The following is a 19584-nucleotide window of genomic DNA, read 5'->3' on the forward strand; positions in this document are numbered from 1 at the left end:
TTTATACAATTGATGTATGTATATGTGTGGATTGTGATAAGAGTTGTATGAGCCCCTAATAAAATATTTTTTTTAAAAAAGATACTCTGAGTATGTTCTTCCTTTTTGGTTTTCTGGCCATAAGTCTTTGCACATTTCACTATGGTATTTTACTTTGTGTTGTCAAGATGCCCATTGAAATGTTCTGTTCAGCTCTTTGACTCCATCATGTCTTCCATTTGCTTTAGCTACTCTGTGATGAAGAGCTAGTTTCAGAGTCTCTTCTGACATCCACATTGGCCTTTTTTCTTTCTTTCTTTCTTTCTTTCTTTCTTTCTTTCTTTCTTTCTTTCTTTCTTTCTTTCTTTCCTTCCTGTCTTGCTGATAATCATTTGCTCTCTTCCCGAATGATATATTCTTAATGTCCTCCAACAGATCATCTGGTCTTCTGTCATTTGTGTTCAATGGGTCAAATCTGCTCTGGAGATTCTCTGGAAATTCAGGTGAGATAGACTCAAGTTCATATTTTAGCTCTTATGGCCATGTTTCCATTTTCGTCAGTGACCCCATATGCCAAAGAATAGAACTGCTCAGCAAGATTTTCTTGGCTGTACTCTTCACAAAAGATTACACACTCCGCTGCAAACCACAAGGTCAGCAGGTAGAACCCATCAATTGATCTGCTGAAGAATGGGTAACCCACAGGGTCAGTTCTAATCTGTCCTATAGGGTCACTATGAGTTGGAACCAAATCTATGGCAGGGAGTTGGCTGTATTATAGTATATCTGTTTAAACTCAGAGAAAGCTCTCCACCAGACATTTTCGTCAAAGGGACTGTTGGGTGACCTCTCAGCCATTAGTCTCGTGATTGACTGTAACCCATATAATCGTCATTTCAGTTTCTTGCTCTGTGATGTGCTCAGGCCTCTTAATGAGTTGTCTTTTGGATGGACTGCTTGGAGATTCAGCTCTCAGGTTTCATTTGGGGAGAGAGGAAACATGTTGTTGAAATATAGGTTTGTTTCTGTCCTCTACCATCCAGTCAGCCCCAGGATAAATAATGCCATACAAAACGTTGCTTGTGAGCTCTGTTCCAAAGAAATTGGAAGACACTGGCTCCATGCAGTCTGGAAACATTTCCTTCAGTAGTTTTTAAACAGGCAAAAAGTGGTTCAGGGAAACCTAAAGAAAGGGGGAACTGATTACAGGGGTCTACATATAGCCTCCTGCCTGGGGGACAGACAACAGAAAAGTGGCTGAAGGGAGACATCAGACAGGGCAAGAAATGCAAAATAATAATTTATAAATTATCAGGGGTTCATGAGGAAGGGGGAAGTGGGGAGAGAGGGGAAAAATGAGGAGCTGATGCCAGGGGCTTAAGTGGAGAGGAAATGTTTTGAGAATGATGAGGTGATGAGGGCAGTGAATGTACAAATGTGCTTTACACAATTGATGAATGTATGGATTGTGATATGAGTTGTATGAGCCCCCAATGAAATGGTTTAAAAATAAGAAAATTGGGAGCAAGTAGATTATTTGATAAGATCTAAAACTGTTTATACAGATGTATGAATGTGTGTGTATTTTTCCTTACTTATTATTATTATTATTATTATTCCTTCACATCAAGTCAATTCTGACTCCGAGTGATGCTTTAAGACAAGATAGCCCTGCCTTCCTGGGTTTTCCAGACTGCAACTGTTTATGGGAGTAGAAAACCTTATCATTCTCCTGATGAGCCACTGATGGATTGAAATTCCTGAACTTGTGGTTAGTTGCCCAGTGCATAAACCATTTTACACTGCGTTCCTTTCCACTGAGCACATTGTTGCTAACATGATGTCAATCCCTGATTGATAATTATTGTTTTCAATAATATATAATACATAAAGTTGATGATATATTAATTCATGAAGGCATGTTGTAGAAGGGCAGTGAAAAGGAGGAAAGCTTTTAATGAGCTGGATGCACATATGACTGCCACAATGGGTTGAAACAGAACAGCAATTGTGAAATGGTACAGGACCAGGCAGTGTTTTGTTCTATTGTATATAGGGTCACTGTGAGTCAGAATGACTCCATGGCCCCTAACAACCACAACACAACAACAACAACAGCATATTAATGGCCTATCCTTCAAATTTGCTTTTCATTAATGTTTTCCCATGTATTTCTAATTATTTGTTACATAAAAATTTGGATATGCGAAAAATGAAGAATAAAATGTTTAAACTCATAATGAGCACAGGTGTGTGTCAGACTTATTACGTGAGCCTGGGAAAAGTCTGAGATGGACAAAACATGGTGTGTGTGCATGAGACTCTTCCTCCATCGATGACCATTGAGTGGACTATGCACTCATCCTAACGAGATGGCTTAAACGCCACCTATGAAGCAAAGACCACCAGCAGATGCCAGATGAGCCAGGAAAAGCTGATGTGGATATTTGCATGGTTCTTAAGTGATACCCACATAGAGCTTGCAGTTCACATGAGGAAGCATGTGACTTTAAGGGAAATATATGCATGTTACCCACTTATTATATCACAAGTCAGATAAGACATGGCAAACTCCTCCCCAATCAGGGCTTCAAACTGTTTCATTCACATTGGACTCTATGCTGACAATTAGCATTTCCACTTCAAATGCACTCAATCAGATTTTACCTTTAAACCAGCCCCCCCCCCCCAAGTGACTTTCACATACACAGAAAACACATGTATAAAATAGTTACCGTCTGGTCTCCTCAACAAGGCAAAGGCATGGAAAAAAGAAGTGGTTATGTTAGGTTAAAGAGACTTGTCAAACTTTAGAATAAAATGTATTGTGTGTTCCTAGATTGGAGTCTACTTTAAAAAATCAAAATCTATATAAGATATTTGGAAATTAATGAGGAGACTGATTTGAATGTGGTTCAGTTGTTATATGACACTTGATAACCACTGTTAACTTTATTAGGTGTCATCATGGTTATATGTACATGTTTATTTATTTAACTATTCAAGTGTTTATTAAAATATCTAAATGGGTATGTCACAATTTCTTGGTTTCAAGTGGTTCCATGATAATGTGGAGGGATGGTGTAGAGTAGGTTAGCTTGATTGAAATCGATGTTAGATAAAAATAGATGCCAGATGGTATCTGGGGGGAAATTTTTTTTCTACTTCCTTAAAGAGTTTGTCTCAGAAACTCATCGGGGCAGTTTCACCTGTCCTGAAGAATCACCATGAGTTGGCATTGACTCAGTGGCAGTCAGGGTTTGTTGATGTTGTTGTTTTTATTATATCTAGGTAAGCGATGTGAGATAATAGGTGAAGGATGATAGCCAACTAGCTAAATTAATTGAAGGTAGATGAAGCAAATGTGAGAAAATATTAAAATTTCAATTCTTGACAGATATATGAATAGTTGTACTATTTTATCTGCTTTTCTATGCATTGACAGATTTTGAAAATATGAAAAAAAATTTTAAATGTCATATCTCTCAGGCAACCTCAAATTTCTGGGGAAATAAGCAAGACAATCTCATTGCTATTAAATTTCTCTTATGTGAAAACAGAAGCAGCTCAAATTAGTTCAATTCATTCATTTAGAGATTTAGAACCCAGTCTCTTTTCTTCGATATCCAGCAAGGCCCACAACTGGGATAAAATTTAACAATCTTTCTGAACTCTCATCTACTTTCCCCCTAAATATATCACTGGTTGTGTTTCTTTTCTTTACAGAATTACGCTGAGTTAAGATAACAATTTGTGGAACCTAAACTTACATTTATGGTCATCCCTTCCATTCTCTTATCAAGCTACTGTGAACCTCTCTTACCTTCTATGGCCTGTAGTTTTCACTTTGTCTCCAGTATATTGTTGCTCTGAACACACTCCATTCACTTAGCAGTCTTGTGTCAAAGGGCCTCCACATGATATCTCACAGGGGCCTCCACAAAAATGCTTTCAGTTGATCACTCCTTCACTAAAATTTAATGAGTGCCGACTATATGCCAGATTGTTAATGAACACATGAATAGTTAAAATCAGAGGAAACAAAATCATTGATAGAATTATTCTACAGCTATTATATAGATGAAAATTGGGCAGAAAGATGTCCCTACTAAATATCTTGCAAAACAATTTCCACTAATTCTAGCAACTCTTCTCTTTACCCCTCAGACAATTAATTCCCCCATCATCCCCATTTGAGCTTTATACAATGATATTTGGAGTTTAAATGCTTGTACGTTAAATCAGTAAATAAATTATTTGATCAGCAAATATATATATATATATATATATATATATATATATATATATATATATATATATCCCATTGTGAATCAGCAGCAATCATAAAGTGCATAAGTAACAGTATATAAGTGCACAAGTACAACAGTAATCATAAAGTGCATAAGACTGGGACTTTTCACTCGGGATACTTGCACCAGCTTATAAAATGTGCAAACTAGAGAGAATGAGAAGGATGTCACAAGTCAAGACCTAACTACATGCCACAGAAGTGCTTTGATGGTGGGGAGAGAGACGGTACGCTTCTAGCCGAAAAGGAGGGTGGGGAAGATGACGATGATGTGGCAAGGACAGAGAGAAGGAGGAAGAAGGAGAGGAGGAGGAGGCAGGTCCAAAAGGAACTGAGTATGAAGGGGATGAGAAAGCCAAGTAAAAAGTAAGTGAAAAGGAAGCCAACCAAATGAAGCTAAAAATGTACATTTTCCAAAGTCATGTTGACTTAGAAGGGAAAATAAGTAGGAGTGAGTGAAAATAAATAGAGACCAGAGTGACCCATCTGGGAAAGCATGTTAGACAGGGATAGATACTCATTATGAAAGCCATAAGAGCCTCATAGGATAAGGTCATTGGTGGGTGAAAATAAAACTTCCTGTAAGCATTCATAGTTAGTGGGCGTAGTGATTAACTCCTCTGGTGATAATCGAAAGGTTCTGCTGCAAACCCATGAGCCACTTTGTGGGAGAAAGATGTAACTCTCTGCCGTCAAGATTACAGCTCTGGAAGTCCTACGGCTAGTCCACTCCCTTTTTATGAAGATACTTTGAGTTGTAATAAGCTCAACGACAGTAAGTTAAAGACATGGGAGCAAGGGGTGGCATGGATGGAGCTGCTGATGATGATGAGGACATTATGGTTCCAGTTTCACAGGAGGTCATCAGAGTCAAGTGGTGGGCAGAATGGGAGCCACTGTTTCAACTCAGATTCTTAAAAATGAACAGAAAAGTTTTATGAAGGGTTATGATTCTGAACTAAATAGAGGTTAGAAGAGGTGTATCATTATCACTATTTACATCTGTGTCAACCGCCCTCTTGTCACTTTGCGTCCCTTTGTTGCACATTGTGGTGGCTTGATGGTGGAAGTTATGTCACCAGTATCTGAAATACTATCAGGATCTCCCAAGGTGGACAGATATCAGTGGCATTTCCAGACTGACATACTAGCAAGATGAGGTGGTGTTCTACTGTTAAATATTAATTAGTTAAGGGCGGGGAGAAAAAAGAAAATTAGTCGGGGAATTCTATGGGTCACAAAAGAAAACTGTTCAATAAACTATCAGAAGATGAGTCTTCTAGTTTGGAAAGCACTAAAAATGCACAAAAGCCACAAAAATGAACTTGAACATATCAGTAAGCAGGAAGATGGCATAAGTCTGGGCAACACGGTTTTTGAGTGTGTAAAGGAGTCTCCACGGGACAGAGCCAACCTAATGAGTATGAAAAATAATATTTTCAGACTATCAAAATTATGTAGTAATGTAGTTGTTAATTTGGTATTCGTCTAAGAAATAAAGTATCCTTTTAGAGACTTGTTCATTCATCATTAAGCTTAGAAAAATTGAGTCCAGGGACACCTGTCCTGAGAGATATACCTTCAAAACTGGAGAGAAGACCAGGACTGGGAGAGAGAAGGCAACACTGGATCAGAGTTATTTAACGGGAACCATGACCCACCAACGGATTCCTTCTCTCTCTTTCTGTTTCTCTCCTCATTCTCTCTTGCTCTCACTCGGACTCAACGAGCATCCTTCTTATCCATATTTGTAGTGCTTCATCAACTCCCCTCTCTGTGGTCTGCAGTTGTTCACTCTTGTTTTCCACTCCCCACAACATCAGTATATGAAGGATTTTGACTTTTATATAGTCCTCAGACCGGTGTCTCCACAAGTAGGTGAATCAATTCAGAGACCTCGTTCCAAATCCTGTGATGAGCATCAGAGTCCAGTCAATTTTGGATTCTCAAACTTGACTGTAAGACAAAAGTTACATGTGAACATCTCTTTGGAAGTACTAAGAACTGACATGTCATTTCTCAGTAAGTCACACCCAGACAAGTTTTTCTGCAGTGTTGGAATAGGTCATATTTTCTTTATTGGAGTATGAGATGAAGTTGTTGGCTTGAGCCAGGCTCTGTGGAACATGAGCATTTTAGCCCAAGAGTGACCCTTAGCTTGGTGTGATTTTCACACTGTAAGAGGCTTTGGGGAATCAACATGGACTAGAGGAATAGCTGATTCATAAATGTCTCCTCATTGAGGGGAATGGTGCTCGGAGTCCCCCTGTTATTAAACTGATTATTTTCTATGTCTTTTTATCGCCCCCATCAGGCACATATTTGAATTCTGTGGTGTAGTGTCAGTCTATTTTAATGAATTCCATGGCGCTCTGCGATCTGTGCAAAATGCAGATGACAAGTTTAGGATCAGCAGAGACTGTGGAGACAGGAGAGCCCCATAGAAGGTGGTGGTAAGGAGCAACACAGCAAATAAATTTTCTACAGCACCACCAGAGGAAATTGTATCAGAACATGAGCTTGACTTTGTATATACCATGTATGTAGCACGAAGTAAGGGGCGGGCTTGTCCTAAGTACAGAAGTTTCAAAATAGCTAAAGCAAAACTGGTGTTGGTGGTATCTGTAACTCAGAAGTCAAACAAAATCACACATCATTTCTGAAGGATGATATTACAAAGGCTACCCTCTCATCAACTGACACGGAGACGTTGGTATCCTTGTTTGTGCTGTTCCTTACTATTGCTTGTGACTTGCTGAAAGGCTTGAATCAGCCTCTCTTGAGTTTAACCTTAGTCTTCGATTTATCAGAAGCAGCTCCTCTTACTACTCATTATTCTCATAACACCCATACTACTACCCACAACTGCACACAAATAGGTGTACACACATAACCCTACACTCACTTTAGGTATTACTGAAGTTGGACCACATTCCTGTGTGTAAATATTTCTAGGCAGTGTTTGAAGGATAACGTTTGATCAAGGATGCATTGTCTTATATGAAATATAATGTGCTTTATTAAACATACCCCTTATTTATACTAAATAGCATTGTATATATTGAACCTACTTCTAACTGCACTCACCTTTCTGGAGAGTGGTTATAGACCATTTAGCCAAAGATGCATTTTCTTTACCAAATACCACCTTCTTCATTAAAGCTACCCATAAAATAAGGATCTTTTGTGTCTCACTGTAGCAAACATCATTTACCTTTATAACTTCCACACTTTGGTGCTTCAAACATCTTGCAATCTTGTAAATGTTACACAGTTTAGATAATTCACCCTTTCACATTATTTATCAGAAATCAGTTTCTCTTTTGTCCTTATGGGAAGAGTCTGCCACCCAGGTCTACTACTTTCTTTTAGCAAGCAAAGCTATGTCCCTGGAGATGATACAGTTCTAGAAGCTTCAGCTCTCATGTGCCAAGTTCTCTCTTCACAAGACCATAAAACAATACAGAGATAGCCCATTAATTCAGCTTATTTGGCAATGTGCTTGCCTGTGTGTTTCAGCAATTCCTCAGAACCATGGGTCAAAGAGATGCATTGGCCCCAGCTGACTGTACGCAGACTGAGACAAAGGTAGCCTTAACTCGTTCCTTTTGTCTGTCCTCTTTTGGATCCTCTTTTAATTCCCTCTTCTACTCTTGATTACCATGACCTCCGTGTAGACGCCTCTCTACATGTCTGGGTAACTCTGTGCACTTGATGGAGCCTGAGGTAGTTAACTTATTGTGCCATTGTTGTCCAATAAACACCTGTGGGATTAATTGAAGGGCGGAGAGATAAATGGCTCCGTGAGCCTCGTCTTTCTTGTCTCTTGCTCTTTGATCATCAGACCAGTGTGTGGCTGCTTTGTTTGTTCTTTGCCTCAGTTTGAAAGCCACACTACCTCTGGGACACCTAGCCCCTGGACTGTGTCACTGTAATTTGAGGTTCCTTCAAGACATGTTTCACCACACCATTGGAATTTATATCTCTTGAGCTGGGGACTATTGGACCCTGTCATCAAGCTGATTGTTGGGGACCTGCCTTGCTGTTTGCTGCCTGTGGCCAGATAGCCTGAATTGCTCTACAGAGGACTACCCGGCGGCCCTCAAGACTTGAAGGACTGCCAGTGTCTCACAACTGTCTCACGGGAGTGAGTTGCAATGAGCCATTTGTACTGCTCTATAATTTAATTAACAGTTTATTTCTTATGTTATCTATTGATCTATCTGTATAAATATATTTAAAATTTTTTTTAACAATTTATTGGGGCTGATACAATTCTTTACACAGTTCATACATATACATACATCAATTGTATAAAGCACATCTGTACAGTCTTTGCCCTAATCATTTTTTTCTCTTTTCTTCTTTTACATTTTATTAGGGACTCCAACAACTCTTACCACAATCCATACATATACGTACATCAATTGTATAAAGCACATCCATACATTCCCTGCCCCAATCATTCTCAAGGCATTTGCTCTCCACTTAAGCCCCTTGCATCAGGTCCTCTTTTCCCCCCCCCGCCCCTCCCTCCCCTTTCCCCCCTCCCTCATATGCCCTTGGTAATTCATACCTCGTTATTTTGTCATATATTGCCCTATTCGGGGTCTCCCTTCCCCCCTTCTCTGCTGTCCCTCTCCCAGGGAAGAGGTCACATGTGGATCCTTGTAATCAGTTCCCCCTTTCCAACCCACTCACCCTCCACTCTCCCAGCATCGTCCCTCACACCCTTGGTCCTGAAGGTATCATCCACCCTGGATTCCCTGTACCTCCAACCCTCATATGTACCAGTGTACAGCCTCTGTCCTATCCAGCCCTGCAAGGTAGAATTCGGATCATGGTAGTTGGGGGGAGGAAGCATCCAGGATCTGGGGGAAAGCTGTGTTCTTCATCAATACTACCTCACACCCTAGTTAACCCATCTCCTCTCCTAAGCCCCTCTATGAGGGGATCTCCATTGGCCGACACTTGGGCCTTGGGTCTCCACTCTGCACTTCCCCCTTCATTTAATATAATATATATATACACATACATATATACATATACACATATATACACATACATACACACACATATCTTTTTTTTTTTTTTGCATGATGCCTTATATCTGGTCCCTTGGGCACCTCGTGATCGCACTGGCCGGTGTGCTTCTTCCATGTGGGCTTATTTGTTTCTGAGCGAGATGGCCGCTTGTTCACCTTCAAGCCTTTAAGACCCCAGACACTATCTCTTTTGATAGCCGGGCACCATCAGCTTTCTTCACCACATTTGCTTGTGCACCCATTTGTCTTCAGCGATCCTATCATGGAGGTGTGCAGTCAATGATATGATTTTTTGTTCTTTGATGCCTGGTAACTGATCCCTTTGGGACCACTCGATCACACAGGCTGGTGTGTTCTTCCATGTGGACTTTGTTGCTTCTGAGCTAGATGGCCGCTTGTTTATCTTCAAGCCTTTAAGACCCCAGTCACTATCTCTTTTGATAGCCGGGCACCATCAGCTTTCTTCACCACATTTACTTGTTCACACACTTTGGCTCCAGCCGTTGTGTCGGGAGAGTGAGCATCATAGAGTTCCAATTTAATAAAAGAAGGTATTCATGCATAGAGGGAGTGTTTGAGTAGAGGCCCAAGGTCCTTCCGCCACCTTAATACTTGACCTATAAATATCGACACAAAGATCTATTTCCCCAACCTCCTATATATATATGCATGTACATGTCTTTGTCTAGACCTCCATGAATGCCCTTTGACTCCTAGCTCTTTCCTCCATCTCCCTTGACCTTCCTCCTGCCCTACTACCATGCTTCATCGCCCCCTGGGCTAGAGTATACCTCTTCTCTATGCAACCTTACCCTTGATCATTTCCCATCAGGCCTGCCACTCCCCCTTCTCTACCCTTTGGGGTCCCATGTTTTTCCCTTGTCCCTGGGTTTGTTAACACCACTTCCTTACCCCCCCTACCCCCCACCCCAAGTCCCCCCGGAACTGTCGGTCCCGTTGTTTTTCATCCAGATAGTTCATCCAGCCTGTCCTATTCAGACAGACCTGTGGGGTCACTAACATGCACGAAAACTAGACAGAGGAACACAAAGCAACAGTATACAACCAGACAACAATACAACCAAAACAAACCACTGAAAAAGAACAGAACAAAACAGTTCCCAAGAGAAAAGCTTGTAGTTAGTTCAGGGATCTTTGCTGGCCCTTAGGAGCGTTTTCCAGTCCAGTCTGTTGGGGCACCACGCCCTGGCCCCAAAGTCCGCTTTCAGCATTCCCTGGGGACCTTGCCACTCCATTCCCTTGCTGTTCCGCTGCACTCCCCCAGTGATTTGCCTCGGTGTGGTGGGATCAGGTCAGGTGCAATTCCCACACTGTGTCTCCGGTGCTGTCCCCTGTATCGCCCTTAGTCACTGAGGGGCATCATGTCTCATAGTAGGGCCAGCCATGTTGTTCTCTCTGTGGACTGACTGCTCTACTCAGGAACATCATCATCACGGCCTGGTGGGCCAGGCTGTGCTCCACTCTCTCCTCCTGCCCCTTCATGTGCTCCCGTGTGCTCTGATCAAATATGTCCATCTCCCATAGCTGCAGGGTCAATGTCGTCCTTTGGAACAAGTTCTTTTCGGGGGAGGGGCAGGAATCCACTTAATTTATGGTGCTGGGGCCAGCCTCCCAGACCTCTCCACCGGTTCCGTCCTCCACGCCGGGATATTGCATTCACACCTTGCGACACTGGGTTGAAGTCTGGTCCCACTTTCCCTGTGGAGATATAAACAATACCCTCCCCTTGGGTGGATTAATGCCCCATTTCTGTCATGCTGATTGTACTTACCTCAGGGGACTCATGTTGTACCTGTCCCGTTGGGTCTGGCTTACCTCGCTTAACATAATTCCTTCCAGCTCTTCCCATGAAATAACGTGTTTCATGTGCTCATCGGTGCTTTTTAGTGCTGCATAATACTCCATTGTGTGTATGTGCCAAAGTTTGCTAATCCACTCGTCTATCGATGAAAACTTAGGCTGTTTCCAAGTCTTTGCTATTGTGAATTGTGCCGCAATAAACATTGGAGCGCATACGACTGGTCGTGTTTTATTTGCTGCTTCAACCGGGTATATGCCCAGTAGAGGGATGGCTGGGTCGTAAGGTAGATCAATTTCCATTTTCTTTAGGTATCGCCAGATTGCTTTCCACAGTGTCTGTACAAATCTGCACGACCACCAGCAGTGGAGGAGGGTTCCTATTTCACCACAGCCCCTCCAACACTTGTTGCTCTCTGATTTACTGATCTGAGCTAGCCTGAGGGGTGTTAGGTGGTATCTCATGGTTGTTTTGATTTGCATTTCTCTTATGGCAAGGGACTTCGAGCACTTTCTCATATATTTATTGGCCATATTGATCTCCTCTCTAGTGAAAGTTCTTCTCATTTCTTTTGCCCACTTCCTTAGGGGGTTATCTGTTTTCCTCTTTTTGCAGGTCATGATGGTGTTGTAGATTTTAGTAATGAGCCCTTTGTCTGACGTGTCATTACTAAAAATCTTCTCCCAGTCTGTGGGTTGCCTTGTCACCCTCTTGGCAAAGTCTTTCGAGGTGCACAGGTGTTTTATTCTTATTAGATCCCATTTGTCGATTTCCAGATCACCTGTGTGTGTCCCCTTCCCTGTTGCAGTGAGCCTCTGTGCTCCCTGGGCCAGTGCTCTGAGATTAGTCCCGATTCCCTCCTTAATGGTCCTGATGGTTTGGGGTTTGACTTCTAGATCTGTGATCCACCTTGAGTGTATTCTTGTGCATGGGGTGAGGTAGACGTCTTGTTTCAACTTTCTACATGTGGATATCCATTGTTTCCAGCACCACTTATTAAAGAGGGCATTTGCTTCCCACTTGACGTTTTTGGGACCCTTGTCGAAGATCAGTTGTCTATATGCTGATGATTTTACTCCTGGGCTTTCTATTCTTTTCCACTGGTCTGAGTGTCTATCATTGTGCCAGTACCATGCTGTTTTGACCACTGTAGCTGTGTAGTAGGCATTAAAATCAGGTAGGGCGAGTCCTCCAATTGTGTCCTTCTTCTTGAGGAGTTCTCTGCTAATTCTGGGTTTCTTCCCTCTCCATATGAAGTTGGTGGTCAGTTTTTCCAATTCTTTGAAGAAGGTTGATGGTAATTGGATTGGTATAGCATTGAACTTGTAGAGTGCTTTAGGAAGAACTGTCATCTTTACTATGTTCAGCCTACCTAACCATGAGCAGGGTAGCTTCATCCATTTGTGAAGGTCACTTTTGGTTTCCTGTAATAGGGTTTTATAATTATGCTTATATAGGTCTTTAGTATTTTTTGTTAAGTATATTCCTAGGTATTTCAGTTTGTTCTTGGCTACTGTGAAGGGTACTTCCCTCTTAATCGCCTCTTCCATGGCCCTGTCCGATGTGTATAGAAACCCTACCGACTTCTGTTTATTGATCTTGTATCCTGCTACTCTTCCGTATTCCTCTATTGCTGTAAGTATTCCAACTGTGGAGTTTTGGGGTCTTCAATGTATAGGATCATGTCATCTGCAAATAACGATAGTTTCACCTCCTCCTCTCCCAACTGGATCCCTTTGATGTCCTTCCGCTGTCTTATGTTGTTAGCCAGAACCTCCAAAACGATATTGAATAGAAGAGGGGACAGGGGGCATCCTTGTCTTGTACCCTTTTTCAGTGGTATTGTTCTTGTCTTTTCTCCATTGACTATGACGTTGGCTGTTGGTCTTTCATAGATAGCTTGTATGAGCTTGAGGAACTTACCTTCCAATCCTATCTTCATGAGTGTTTTGATTAGGAATGGATGCTGGATGTTGTCAAATGCTTTTTCTGCATCTATGGATATTATCATATGGTTTTTATCCTTTTTCTTCTCAATGTGGTGAATGATATTGATGGATTTTCGGATGTTAAACCATCCCTGCATCGCTGGGATGAATCCTACTTGGTCGTGGTGAATGATATGTTTGATGTTCCTTTGTATTCTATTGGCCAATATTTTGTTAAGGATTTTTGCATCTATGTTCATTAGAGATATTGGTCTATAATTCTCTACGCTTGTGGGGTCTTTTCCCTGTTTGGGTATCAAAGTAATGCTGGCTTCGTAAAATGAGTTTGGGAGCTTGCCGTTCTTTTCTATGTTATGGAATACTTTGTGGAGGATCGGTGTCAGCTCTTCCCTGAATGTTTGGTAAAATTCTGCTGTGTAGCCATCTGGCCCTGGGGCCTTTTTCCTTGGTAGGTTTTTGATGACACTCTCTATTTCTTCCTTCGCTATGGGTTTGTTGAGGTTCTTGATCTCTGTCTCAGATAATCTAGGGATAGATTGTTTTTCTAAATATTTATCCATGTCTTCCAGGTTTCTGAATTCATTAGAATACAAACCTTCATAGTACTTTGTGATTATCCTTTTTATCTCATTGGGGTCTGTTGTTATTGCCCCCGATTCATCCCTCATCCTGGCTATTGATGATTGTTCCTTTCTATCTTTGGTAAGCTTTGCCAGGGGAGTGTGAATTTTATTAATTCGTTCATAAAACCAGCTTCTAGTTGCGTTAATCCTTTGCATTGTTCTTTTGTCTTCCCACTGGTTTAACTCCGCCCTGATTTTTATTATTTCTTTTCTCTTGCTATTGGAGGGGTAGTTCTGTTGACTCTGTTCTAGTTGTTGGAGGTTTTGTGTTAACATATCTGTCATACGCCTTTCTTCTTTTTTCATGTATGTATTCAGTGATATCAAGCTACCTCTGATAACTGCCTTTGCAGTGTCCCATAAGTTTTGATATGTTGTATGCTCGTTCTCATTTATTTAAAAATTTTTTAGCATTCTGGTTTTGTTTCTCTAGCGAACCCTGTCTAACACAGAGCCCTCAGACTGACAGCTGTGTCTGGAATTGTTTCCTGGCCTTTGGATGCCTCAATTACACAGAGAGTTAAGTAGCATCATCACCATCACCCTTCCTATAATTGTCAATTGTTTTACAGTTATGGAAACTGAGGCCTAATTCATTTAAATGAGTGGACCATAATGCACATAAAATTTAAAACTATTCATTAAAAACAAAACAAAAAAAGTTCTTAACAAGCTACCCGCCTTTCAATGTAAGTATCCCTCCCTAGCTAGAGCGTCTTGGATTAACAACACTTGGAATAGTGCCCTGGGCAATCATGACCAATTGAACAGAATAGGTAAGTGAGTTAATGCACAATTTCTATTTTTGATCAAGATGAGAACTGCTGATGTGGTATTGAAATAGAAAATTCTTGCTGAGCACAAAGCATTGAATGACCCCCAAAGGACAGAATAACTCTCGGATGGAGGAATATGAGCGGAAAGGCAAGGAACGTGATCTTAATCAATGCCTATAATTTGGTGGCCTTTGTGTTAATCCTCACGAAACTTGGAGGCATACAACATTATTTGTAGTCTCCAGTCGAGGCATCGAAGGCTTCACATTTAAGACCCTTTCTGAACAAACAATTACTCACTGACTTGACTTTCCTCCTGCAGTCATCATCATTGCATGTGTCTTGTGATATTGAGGAGGTCTTTGTAGATTGGTTCCAGACGTACGGACTAACATTGCACTTATGGGTTTGGACAGTACTGGGTTGGGATGCTTTCTTAATGTACACTTACCCTTTATATAAAACTCTCGTATATACATATGCGTTTCTGTGGATTTGTTTCCCTAGTTTACCCAGACTAACACACAGAGTTATGATTGGACTCAATTTCTGAGCCAGGAGCTCTACCATAGATCTGTTCCACCCCACTCTCTTCCTGGGTCTACCTACTAAATTCCTGTTTATTTTGTACTAACATGCAGGCTCAACATGAACAGAGAATGGTTATAGAAAAAGTCAGGGCAGAAGATGGAGATAAGTACAGAAATGAGGCAACACACTGCTGTGGGTGGTCTTGTGTACAAATGTAGGGAGCCAGTGTAACACTTGGTTTTCAACAACTGTGTATGTTTAAGCCTTATTTGGCAAAAGTATGTAAATTTAAAAAGCTGATCCTCAATTTTCTATTCCTTCAAGATACCCACATAACACTGTGTGTGTAATGATGTTCTCTTTGCTGCTCTGATTGTGAGTGGATTAGGATCAATTGTTGCGAGACAAGGAGGAGGAATAGAAAAGACTATCAAAGGCTCTATCAGCGAGCTGGTATTGATCGAACATTTGGGGGTATTCTTCATTGTTCTGGGCACTGTGGAGACCGCGGAAGGTATAAGAACGGGTCACTCCTCACTAAATCATTATAATGAGCTTAATTTCAAAGCCCTTGCTATCTGATAGGAAAAAAAAGAAATCTGAATGTTTGCTTCACAAGAGTAATGGGAATGAAAAGAAGCAAAGAATCGAAAAGAGTCTATATTACCTATTGCTTCATCCCTCACTGGTGGGATAAGTGGATAAGATTGCATTTACCTTCACCGACTAATAGGAAGCCCTCATGGTGCAATGGTGAAAATGCTCGTCTATGACCCAGAATCTTCACACTTTGAACCTACCAGCCACTCTGTGGGGAAAAAAGATGTGCCAACTTACTTGTATAAAAAGTAGTGTTGAAAACCCTCTGTGGCAGTTCTGCTCTGTCCTACTGGGTTGCTGTCGGTTGGGATCATCTCCATAGCAGGGGTTTTTTTGGTTTAGCTTCACTGAGGTGGTGCATTGCCTCTGTTGCTTCCACTCTGTGGTCCTGGTTCTGTCGTGAGGGAAGCACAGAAAAACCCTAGTTCTTCTGACAAGAGTTCCTCAACATTGAATATACATGCGCTCTTTCCATGGCTACTTCTCTTCCCATCAAAACCTTGGCTTTCCTTCCATGATGCCCACAGTCCAGCATTCCCATCCTCCAGCCCTCCTCTGATTCCATCTAATTAGCCAGAACCCTCCTGAATGTGATTGGCAGGAGAAGCACCGTCCTTGAAGAGTAGTTGATATGGGTAGAGGATTCTGTCATTAATTCCCGGCTCTGGATAATATGCCTCTATCAATACTAGCTAAATTTCTGTTGATATTTTAGCAGCAGCCTCCTGATATTGGCACTTCTTAAATGCCCTCTTCCCCAAACTTCATCGAATTATTTTCTTAAGAACGATGCCAATTAAAAAGCACTCAGTCGTTGCTTTCAAATACTCCAGGGCAGTTAGTTGTGAGATGTGAGTGCTGATTCTAATTCCACTATGGTTTGGATGTGAATCCTGGGGGAAGGTCCTACCCTTTTCTGGACTTGAAGATAACTTTCTAATCTTCTGAAGCAATGGAATTAGATGACTTTTTAAAACCTCTTAAAGTACTAAATGTATGGGCTAGTCTATTCCATTTTCTAAGGCAGCGATAGCTTTTATGGAGCTGTATGAAAAAAGTTTACATTTGTCTTGGTTACACGTGTCCCATTTATTCCAGTCTGTTTGGCTCAGTGTTCCCAGAGTTTTGAGATATTTTTTGGAGTCATGATTCCATTACTAAATGCATTAACTTTTGTGCATTATAGTACATAAATGACAGACTCTCAGCCATTTAATAATTTATTTTAGAATATTGCTGGACTTTCTTTTTTCTTGAACCTTGGTCTTGCTCAGTCATAATTCGCCAATTTCTTATTACCAGAGTCCCTAAGTTAATTAGCTGGCATTTTCCAGAGACCATCCATTGCCACTTTGGGAAAATTAGTATTACAATAATGTCTTCAGACATATTTCTTCACCATTTGCCTCAGTTCCTCAGAGTTCACTCACTGAGAATTTCAATTATAGCTACAAAGTCTTTTCAAGCATGTGTGGTATTTTACCATTTAATTTGGGCTGGACACCATTCAACCCCATTCTCCCACACTTTAGTTTTGGACATTTTTCCACTGTACATTCAATTGCTAGATTGCAGTGCCATGCCTTCTACAATGGAAGCTAAAGGTGAGAGACAACTCTCCCATTTAACCTGACCTTCACAGCTGGGGTGCACCTCCTGATCTCGCTTTAAGCAATAACATATTCTCATCCTGGGACTTGATTTGGAAACAAGTTATAGAAAGATGAAGGGATGTTGAGTGAGCTCTCAGAAGCTCTGGTAATTGTCCTGGAAAGTTGTAGCTGTCTCCACTACTGTGGTTCTTCCCTGATCTTCAACCCTGATCTATCATACAGATCTTATTATTTTTCAAATCTAGATTTTCATCCAATCAGTTAACGAAACTCCCTAATTTTGAAACTTGAGGATAAGTCAAACATTGCTACAAAAGAAACCCACATCTTCCCAAAACATCAGAACACAAAACTATTGATTTTCATATTCAATATGAAATTCATAATTTCATATTCTAAATCTAGGTCTACACACTTCTGAAAAAGGTACCAACCAGACCAGTAGGAAACATCAGGAGAAAGAGAAAGAAGATTCAACTTGTGATGGATTTTATCTTGCTTGTATCCACTATCAATTATCGTGGAAGCATCACTCAAGTTGTCAAACAACGTATCATGCATGGTAACATGAAGGGGCAGTGAAAAAGAGGAAGGCTCTTGATGAGATGGGTTGGCACAATGACTGTAATTATGTCCTCACACATAAGAGCAACTGTGAGGATGGTGCAGGACTGGATACGTTTCAGTAGGATTTGTAGGAGGTGGAACTGATGTAAGGGCACCTACAGTAAGAACACTGATCCTTCACTGAAGAATTCTGCACTCCTTGACTTATATATACTATGTCAAAATAGTAATTTGGACATCCGGAAGGACCTCAAATAATATTCCCTTTTCAATAGTTTTCATTGCCTATGGAACAAAAAGAAGTCTGAAAGAGCAAGATTAGGGCTCTAGGGTGGCTGAAATGAAGTTTCCCAATGAAACTTTATGTCTCTTGGATCTTCACAGAATGAACAAACACATTGTCACAATGGGAAAAAAATTTCCTCGGTGCAACTTACCTGAACTTTCTTTCTTATTTTCACACCAGTAAAGTTTGTCATTAAAAAAACAAAAGGGGGGACTTCTGGTAAGATGGCCATTAAGTAGCACATACCAGAGGGACTCCACAGAAATCAGCATGGGAGAGTTACTAAGATGGAAAATACATACTGCCAGGTCACAAAAGGAGCATAATAAAGATAAGTGGCCAGAGATCCAGTAAGTTTTGAGGAGCTGGGGGCTATTGACTTACTACAGTAGAAGTCGAATAGGGCTTGACCTTAGCTGTGCCACTGTCTCGGTCAGAGTCGGCATCTTTTGGAGCTGGCCAAGGACTTTATCTCAACACAGCCACGTCTTGCTACGGCTTCGGTACAGGGTTTAAATTCCTCTAGCCCCGAGGTCAGCGACCAGGGCTCAGCTTTATTGTTACTTATGTTTCTTTCTCATTTCTCCCGACAGTCTCAGAGGGGTCAGTTTTTCCCCTTTTCTTTTTTCTTTCTTCTTTTATGTTTTATCTTCCCTTTTCTTGCACACACCACTGCCGACCTCCAGGCCACTCCCCTTAGCCTATAGCAGTTACGCCTGCCCTCTACCCAGCTGGGAGAACTCCAGCCTCTGCAATGTATCCCAAGCTTTGGGAAAGCCTGCCCACTTTCTATAGGGGGATATCCTGTCCCTCTCATTTAAGGGGAAATCCTGCCCACCTTACTCTCTGAGTAAATCCTGCGTGCTTGGCTGGGAGAACTTCTACCCATCCTCGGTGGTCCCAGGTGACTGAGTGAACTTCCTCCCTCCTGTCATAGTGCCCCACATGGCCTAAAGAAGTTCAGCAAATGCTCGCAAATGTGTCATGATACTGCAGGAACCTCTGTCCAACATCTGCTGTGATCTAGTTGACCAGGCCAATTCCGCCCAACATTTGTGGTGCTCTACACCACAGCAGGCACATCCACCTGCCTCTGGTGGCACTCCTGTTGCAGTAGGCACTCCTGAATGCCCTCTGGGGTACACCAAGCTGCCACAGAATCATGGCAACTTGTGAGATCACCCAGAGCAGCACCATCCTCATGGGTCCACAACCAAGAAGCGTCCCTTGAGAGGACCATCCAACTTGAACGCCAAATAACAGAATACTGGTTGATTAGGGAAACAGTGAAGACCTAGGAGGATAAAGTGATAGGCCAATCCCATAGTGCAATTAGCTGCAGGCATTTTTAAGAATTCCTACGAGTCTACCAAAGAGAGCCAGTGCTCTTCAACTCTCTGGAAAATGGCATCTGGCTCCTCTAAAACAACACAATGCAAACAGCAGTCAACCCCAACTACCTAAACAAAAAAACAGGGGGAAGAAAA

The sequence above is a fragment of the Tenrec ecaudatus genome, chromosome 9 (genome assembly GCF_050624435.1).
Source record: "Tenrec ecaudatus isolate mTenEca1 chromosome 9, mTenEca1.hap1, whole genome shotgun sequence".
NCBI lineage: Eukaryota > Metazoa > Chordata > Mammalia > Afrosoricida > Tenrecidae > Tenrec > Tenrec ecaudatus.